Source organism: Bufo gargarizans, chromosome 11, assembly GCF_014858855.1.
Source record: "Bufo gargarizans isolate SCDJY-AF-19 chromosome 11, ASM1485885v1, whole genome shotgun sequence".
Classification (NCBI taxonomy): domain Eukaryota; kingdom Metazoa; phylum Chordata; class Amphibia; order Anura; family Bufonidae; genus Bufo; species Bufo gargarizans.
Genome location: NC_058090.1, coordinates 29,358,182 through 29,367,202, shown reverse-complemented (window position 1 = coordinate 29,367,202; position 9,021 = coordinate 29,358,182). Strand labels below are relative to the sequence as shown.

Here is a 9,021-nt window from a genome sequence, read left to right as displayed (position 1 = left end):
TTTTAGTATATAATGCTCCCCTGCTCCCCCACCCCGTAGTTAGTGCCAGTATATAATGCTCCTCTGTCCCCTGTAGATAGTACCAGTATATAATGCTTCTCAATCCCTGTACAGCCAGTACATAATGCGCCCCCCCCCGAACAGCCAGTATACAATGCTGGCCTGCACAGCCAGTATATAATTCTCCCCCCAGTGCCTTGGTGCCAGTATATAATGCTCCTGAGTGCCAGTGCTGTGGTTCCCCCAGTGCCAGTATATAATGTTCCCCCTAGTACCAGTGCCTTGGTTCCCCCAGTAAGCCACCACTTGCAGTCACACGCCGCCATCTGCGCTGCAGGTGACAGACCTCTTCTGATCTGTGGCCTGTGTTGCCACAGATCAAAGACAAAGTCAGTCCACCTGACATCACTGCTCCTGCGCTGGGTCTCGTGCAATGACGTGGCTCAAGAGCCAATGCAAGAGGGCGCAGTCTCTTGTGCCGCTCTACTGCATCATAGGATTCAGGCAGCTGAAGCCTATGAGATTAAAGGGACGCAAATGTGGCCATGATAGCGCCCCCTCTTATGGGTAGCGAGGTGGCGCCTACCCATTTTCCCTCCCTGAGCCTGGACAACCCCAATGCAGAAACTTTGCAACCAGGGGCATGCTGAGGTAGGTGGCAGATTCTTATAGACCAAGGATTGGCAACCTTCGGCACTTCCCAAAAACTGCAACTCCCAGCATGCACACTTGGTCGGCTTGTAACTCCCATAGAAGTGAAAAGAGGATTCTGGGAGTTGGAGAAGAGGGGCAGAATGGTGCAAACAGCAAAAGAAGCTTGACTCAGCTAACTGTTCCCATGTCGCTGCTGTTTTCCACTTCCTATCCCCGATCCACACAGGAAATGGCAGCAGATGCTCATTCAGCCAATCGCTGGCCACAGCTTTGGACCGCCTCTGGCAGTGATTGGCTGAGCGGGCATCTCCTGCCTTTTTCTGTGTGTTGAGTCCTCAGGGGACCCAGTAAGCAGCAGAGGATCAATGAGGTGAGTAAAGCTTCTTTTACCTTTTTTTAGTTTTTTTTACACCATCTCTAAAATTGAGATAACCTCTTTAAAGAAGCTGCGCCTTCAAAGAGTGATAAGAGTAGATATTCCAGAATTGTTATTACATGGAGAATGTAAGTAATTACTAAAGCAGAACAGGACAGGTCATGTCCTTTTTAAATCTGATTGTTTCCTATAATGGATAGGGACTGATGCATCACGTCGGGATATATATTCTGTACATTATGTATATTCAATGGCGGATTAACATAGGGGCGTTCGGGTCGGCAGCATACTGCGGCAGGGCACGGGAGCGCATAGTTCCCTGCCATGCCGCCGATCACCGCCATAGGCCTGAGGCCTATGTGGTAGTATAATCCAGATGCAGGCATGCGTGATGACATCATCGCACGCCTGCGCCGGGACGCAGGACAATGAAGTATGCGCGCCAGTGGCCTGCCTCACCATCCCGGACACAGGTAAGTATTAGCTGTTATTTGTTTTATTTTATTTTTTTGTGTGCCAACTTTGGGGGCCAGAGTAGGGCTGTAGGGGCAAATAACTTCAGGGGGGGCAGATTATGACATGGGGGCAAATCACTTCAGGGGGCAGTGTGGGGCAAATTACTTCATGGGGACAGTGTGGGGGCAAATTACTTCATGGGAGGGCAGTGTGGTGGGCAAATTACTCCATGGGAGGGCAGTGTGGTGGGCAAATTACTCCATGGGAGGGCAGTGTGGTGGGGAAAATTACTTCATGGGGCGCAGTGTGGGGCAAATTAATTCATGGGGCGCAGTGTGGGGCAAATTACTTTATGGGGCGCAGTGTGGGGCAAATTACTTCATGGGGGGCAGTGTGGGGAAAATTACTGTATGGGGGCAGTGTGGGGGCAAATTACTAATGGGGCAGTGTGGGGGAAATTACTGTATGGGGGCAGTGTGGGGGCAAATTACTAATGGGGCAGTGTGGGGGAAATTACTGTATAGGGGCAGTGTGGGGGCGTTTCTATTGGTGAGGCACTGTAAGGGCATTTCTATTACAGGGACATATTAGGGGACATTATTTTTGGGGACACTATACAGGCATTATTACCTGGAGCACAATATAGGGTGTTATTATTACTGGGGGCACTCTAGGGGGCATTATAATTGGATAATTTATCAAACTGGTGTAAAGTAACTCTGGGTTAGTAGCCCATAGCAACAGATTCCACCTTTAATTTTTGACAGCTCATTTGGAAAATGAAAGGTGGAATCTGATTGGTTGCTACGGGCAACTAAGACAATTCTACTTTACACCAGTTTGATAAAAATACCCCAATTCTGAGAAATCTAACGTGTCTGTGTAACAAACTCTGTAGAGGCGAGATGCGGCTGAAAGAATTTGTCATGGCGGTCTGGGGCAAACGAAGGAGAAGAGGAAAGAGAAGGTCTACATGACAGGAGATGTCACTGGAAGTGAGGTGGTGCTGTATTCTCCTATATGTAGAGCGGGCTCACTACTGGCTCACTTTTTTTTTTAAAATCATAATCATATCTTGTTTAAATTTGGCAACTAAAATTTAAATTTGTAGATGTCACCTGCAGTCCTATGTAACAGCCCAGATAACAGTGATAACTTTCCGTGTACAGATAATGTAGTAGATGTTCTATGCAGTCCTATGTAACAACCTACATAACACAATAGTTCACTGTTATATGGAGTGTTACATAGGACTGCAGGTAACATCTATGACATCTGTACACAGAGAGTTATGAGATGGTGGGGGTCTGACTCCTGGCAGCCCCACCAATCAGCTGTTTGAGGAGACCGCGATGTCCCAGTGAGCGCCGCAGCCTCTTTGCTCCTTACCAAGCACAGGGCCGTCCATGTGATAGCACTGCACTTGGTATTGCAGCTGAGCCCCAATCACTCAGATGGGACAGAGCTGCGCCTAGACCATGTGAATGATGAATGTGATGTCATATGGCCTAGGAATAGACTGTGGCGCTCACGAAGCATCGCAGCTTCTTCATACAGATTTTTTTTTAGAATAAATGGAGCGAGGGGCCCGAGTCGGGCCCATCATGCACTTAATCCACCCCTGTTTATATTGTATTGATAGGGACGACAACAGAGGAGGAAATTCATCTGAAAGCTGCACAGAGTCCAGTATCCGCTTGCTTGCTGGAGGGGGCAGCCTTGCTCTTTCCAGCCGGTCAGCCTGCGCTGGAGAATAAAGTGCATGAAGCATACCGCCTCTCATCATTGTAATGGGCTGGATGCAGCAATGAGCGCACACATGCTAATAACAGCACAGCAATAAGAAAATCAATGATAACGATAATAACCCATGAAAAACAAAAATGAGCGTTCCCCTCATGTTACACACCTGACATATATTTGTTTCTGCTGCACCATCACTGGGTGACTTATCTTTTTTATTACTATACAGACACTTTCCAATTCACTAGTACATAGCAGTGGCTCTCCGCAGCAAACGAGTCCATAGGCATAGAGACACCGTGCTCCTCACGTGGGCTTAAAGGGCACCTGCCAGTAGGTAAAAAGGTTGGGTCGTCACAGAAGTCCCATGATGTATGTGATATATCCATATATACCAGCAATGGAAGAAAAAAATTTAAAAAAATATTTTTGTAGTATGCAAATTGCCCACTAGTTATAATGAGGGTGGTGCCGTTGTACCCGGAGGCTCCACTCCTTGTCCGATATGCCACGCCCCCGACCATGTTTTACAGGCAGTGAAAACATATTCACGCCTGGTGCTGAAGTCTCGTGGGAGCATGTTCATGTTCAGCACATGCGCTGTACAGGGCTGTACAGCGCGTGCGCCGAACGGGCTCCCGTCAGAATTCAAGTACAGACGCAAATATGTTTTCACTGTTTGGTCTGAGCCGTGGGGGCGTGGCACATTAGACAGGGAGCGGAGCCTCTGGGTGCAACGGTAAAACTAGGGTCTCCATCTCCATTCTTGAATCCATCGCTCCCGTGAGACTTTGGTCATGAATTTGTTTTTCACTGCCTGGCCTGTAAATAAAAGCCATGGGGGCATGGCATAGCAGACAGGAAGCGGAGCCTCGGTGCAACAGCACTGCCCCCCTTATACCTAGGGGAGCATACTACAAAAAGTATTTTTTTTCTCCGGATTGCCGGCACATATGGAAGCTCTGCTGACAAACGCATTTCTACAGTGCCCAACCCTTTTAGCTACTGGTATCTGGGGTTCTCGTTCCCATTTTGGGTGGCGAGTCCTGTTGGGTGCAGCACCCTTCTGTGATGAGTCAATTTCCCCAAAAGACTGGAGCTTGGCAGATACTGTTGGGGTGCTGGCACTGGTGCTATGGGTGCCAAGTCTGTTCGGCTAGATTTTACAGCTCTTGGGCAATAGCAGCCAGACAGTGACTAAGACAGGAGAAGGAAGTAGCGGTGCACATAAGCAGGTCCTAAGAAGACTCTGCACAGTGCCCTCGCAAATTACAAACGGGCGCACCGCCAATGAGGCCAGGTGAGGCGAGTGCCTCAGGCAGGGAGACCTAGAGACAAGTCGGGGGCGGTGGCAGGGTCGTGGGAAATGAGCGCTCATCTCTCTACATTCAACTACATTCACAATATGCCTTTAACAGTAGGGCTGGATGTAGGGTGCCACTTCAATTTTTTCGCCTCAGGCTAGGTGCACCCCTGATTACAAACAGGTCGCAGTGTATATACAACGGGCGCCTCCCCCTACGGCCCTCTATATATAGAACGCGCGTCCCAGGTGTAGGAATGCCGAGTGGTATAGTGCGGCCTAAAATGTCCCTTTATGTGTGTCATGGTGCTCCTACCTGGATACGGCTGGACCCCAGGCTTTGGCTCTGAAGCAATGAATATGGGGAATAATTGAGGGATTTGAAAGAAAGATGGAGTCCAGACCTTTTATGTAATTGAACAGCAGCTTTACTTTGGTAAACGTTCATCAGAAACAATCTTCACATAAAAGGTTAGTATATAAAATGAGAATGCTCGGACTGGGAGAAAACGTCTGTAAGTGGGTAAGTAACTGGCTCAGTGATAGAAAACAGAGGGTGGTTATTAACGGTACACACTCAGATTGGGTCACTGTCACTAGTGGAGTACCTCAGGGGTCAGTATCGGGCCCTATTCTCTTCAATATATTTATTAATGATCTTGTAGAAGGCTTGCACAGTAAAATATAAATTTTCGCAGATGACACTAAACTGTGTAAAGCAATTAACACTGAAGAGGACAGTATACTACTACACGGGATCTGGATAGACTGGAGGCTTGGGCAGATAAGTGGCAGATGAGGTTTAACACTGACAAATGTAAAGTTATGCACATGGGAAGGAATAATGCAAGTCACCCGTACATACTAAATGGTAAAACACTCGGTAACACTGACATGGAAAAGGATCTAGAAATTTTAATAAACAGCAAACTAAGCTGCAAAAAACAGTTTCAGGCAGCTGCTGCCAAGGCCAATAAGATAATAGGTTGCACCAAAAAGGGCATAGATGCCCGTGATGAGAACATAGTCCTACCACTTTACAAATCATTAGTCAGACCACACATGGAGTACTATGTACAGTTCTGGGCTCCTGTGAACAAGGCAGATATAGCAGAGCTGGAGAGGGTCCAGATGAGGGCAACTAAAGTAATAACTGGAATGGGGCAACTACAGTACCCTGAAAGATTATCAAAATTAGGGTTATTCACTTTAGAAAAATGACGACTGAGGGGAGATCTAATTAATATGTATAAATATATCAGGGGTCAGTACAGAGATTACTCCCATCATCTATCTATCCCCAGGACTGTGACTGTGACGAGGGGACATCCTCTGTGTCTGGAGGAAAGAAGGTTTGTACACAAACATAGAAGAGGATTCTTTATGGTAAGAGCAGTGAGACTATGGAGCTCTCTGCCTGAGGAGGTGGTGATGGTGAGTACAATGAAGGAATTCAAGAGGGGCCTGGACGTATTTCTGGAGCGTAATAATATTACAGGCTATAGCTACTAGAGAGGGGTCGTGGATCCAGGGAGTTATTCTGATTGCCTGATTGGAGTCGGGAAGGAATTTTTTATTCCCCTAAAGTGAGGAAAATTGGCTTCTACCTCACATGCTTTTTTTTTTTTTTTTTTTTGCCTTCCTCTGGTTCAACTTGCAGGATAACAGGCTGAACTGGATGGACAAATGTCTTTTTTCGGCCTTATGTACTATGTTACTATGTTGTCTTGGTCCCAGCAGGCTTTAGCATGAAACTGGCAGGCAAACTCATCCCTGCTACATCTGTTTCTCTCTGAATCTGCTGTACTGACAGTCTGACTGTATGATTTTGCTTCTTCTGGATGCTGCACTTCTTCTCTCTGTTGTCTGACTCTTAAGTTATGCCAGGGAACTATGCTCCTGGCTTCTGAGGCTTTAAACTGTGGCCTCCATGGCCAGCAGAGCTGAGGGTGCTCTGGCTGGCTTGGGCACATCTAGCAGAGACATGCCCCTGCACCTGTCCCCTAGCAAGGGGTAAGCTAGACTAACTCGAACTTGTCCCCACCCTTCCTGCAGGAATGGAATGGAAGGTTCCATTCTATCTAACTCCAGCTCTGCCATGTCTGCTGCCACCTGCTGGTGAACCAGGCACATTACATAACAGTTGCATAACATTAGAAATGCACAGTGTGGTGAACCTGGAACAGAATGCATAGGTGACATTAATGTTAGCAGTCACAGATAGATGCCGGGATGAAGGAGTGGTAACACTACTCTGGGGTGTTACATATACCCACCATACAGCCGCAAGCATTGCATCTGTACCATGTGGAAACCATCACTGCTACATTTGTGATTTGGACCATGCAACGCTCAAGAACTGCATCTCTCAGGTAAGAAAGTTCTGCCTTGCTTCCAATGGCCAGAGCAGCGCTCCTGATCTTCAGTTAAGTTAATTGACATCACAGGACCCACTGTCTCCGCATCCGTTATTTGTGACTCAGTTGCACCTTCACTGCACAGGAGACATCTCTGGGCCACCAGACACCTGACCATGAATACTCAGCAGCAGCACCTAGGCATCAGATATACACTGAGAACACATGCATGCTTGTCCGAGTTGAGTGTGCACGTGTATGGGGGCGTCAGGAAGAATAGCCGTTGGCCTAAGAAAAGTTCAGCCGACAGCTATTGAAGGTGTATGGGCGACTGAGGTAGGAACGAACACATAATCCGAATACACATTGGAGGAGTCAATGCTTGTGTTTTTTTTGGGTTTCGCTGCATTTCAATGGAAAGTACAAGCAAGAAAAGCATAACTATAATAATAGAAGACACGGAGAACCACTCTTTCCCGACATGCTGATAATTGCAAATACCATCCCTGGGGCCACAGCTAAAACTTCTGGTCTGAACTTTTTTTTTTTTGACAGCAACATTATTTTGAAAGCTATGGAGTGTGTGCATTTTCAGCATCAATATTTCAGAGTATTCCCATCAAGTTAGACCTGCCGGCAAGTGTGATGTGAGCAGACGCTACTCACAGAGATCACAATGCAAGGTGACGGCGCATGCCAAGCGCTCAGATCCCACTGAGCTATCAGTTAATTTTACTGTGGATTATTCTGAAATGGGCAAAAAGTACATAGTTTTTTTTTAAAAATCCAGAAATCCTGCAGTTTTTACACTGGTCACAAAACCTAATAATAGGCGCCGCTTCTTGTTCTGCAGAGATCACTTCTCAGCAGTCATCTCATTATTGTCACAGGCAGAATTACAATGGAACATATCACCTCTATGTAGATAAAACAGGATCCACAATTCACTATAGGTGATGGTCAAACCTATCTACTCCCCCTCCCTGAACAATGAACTCTACTCAAATCACAAAGCCTGTCTAGCAAACTTTCCCATAGACGCCAATTAAGATTTTGCCTCTGTATAGATAACACAGGATCCACAATTCACTATAGGTGGATTGTCAAACCTTATCTACTCCCCCTCCCTGCACAATGAACTCTACACAAATCACAAAACCTGTCTAGCAAACTTTTCGACAGACCTCATTGAAGATATCACCTCTGTGTGCAGAACACAGGATCCACCATTCACCATAGGTGATCAACAAAGCTTATCTACTCCCCCTCCCTGAACAATGATTCCTACACAAAATTTTAAAAGCCTGTCTAGCAAACTTTCCAACAGACCTCAGTGAAGATATCACATCTGTGTACAGCATACAGGATCCACCATTCACAATAGGCGATCAACAAAGCTTATCTACTCCCTTTCCCTGCACAATGACCTCTAAAGGAGTCATAGAGCACGTCTAGATTACTTTCTCATAGAAGTCAATGAAGATATTAGATCTGTATAAATAACAAAAGATTCACAATAGGCGATCCTCACAGCTTATCTACTCCCCCTCCCTGCACAATGACATCTACACAAGTCACAAACATGTCTAGAATATTTTCCCACAGATGTCAATGAAAAGCTCCTGTCTATTGTGTTCTATGGTCCATGTGGCTGCTGTTAACAACAACTCACATAAGATGGTGGTCTCCATAATCAAGTACAGAAAACCTGTTGCAGATTGTACATTACAGCCCAAGAACGTACACCTTTAAGAGCAGATGTAGGGGGTTTTCGCATCACATGGCATCCCTGTTATATAATCCATGTTCATACTATATATGGGCACACGGCTCGGGGTCCAGTGAAGGACTTTAGGGCTGTCTGATAATACGGCCTGTTGATATGGCCTACTTGGTGTAATATTGAGATACCACATCATATACACACATTTGGTATCCCCATAACATGGCATCATACAATAACGTAGTGCACAAAATAATTGCTCTGTACAGAATTTTTCTAGTGGTGGATATTTCCTATCTTCCTGCAGATAACTTATATCACCCTTTTTCAAAAGAGTAAATGTTGCTGAGCATTGTGGGATATTGTATATTCTACATAAATCCTAAAGATTTCATTTTGCCTTCAGTGC

The 9,021-nt window shown here is 46.0% G+C and overlaps 1 long non-coding RNA gene across 1 annotated transcript; it reads left to right on the top strand.

Moving 5' to 3' along the window:
* The first annotated feature begins 2,424 nt into the window (after positions 1–2,424).
* On the top strand, positions 2,425–3,258 carry LOC122921538. Its single transcript, XR_006387034.1, has 2 exons — positions 2,425–2,486; positions 3,129–3,258. It is a non-coding gene; the product is annotated as an uncharacterized LOC122921538 (long non-coding RNA).
* The last annotated feature ends 5,763 nt before the right edge of the window (positions 3,259–9,021 follow it).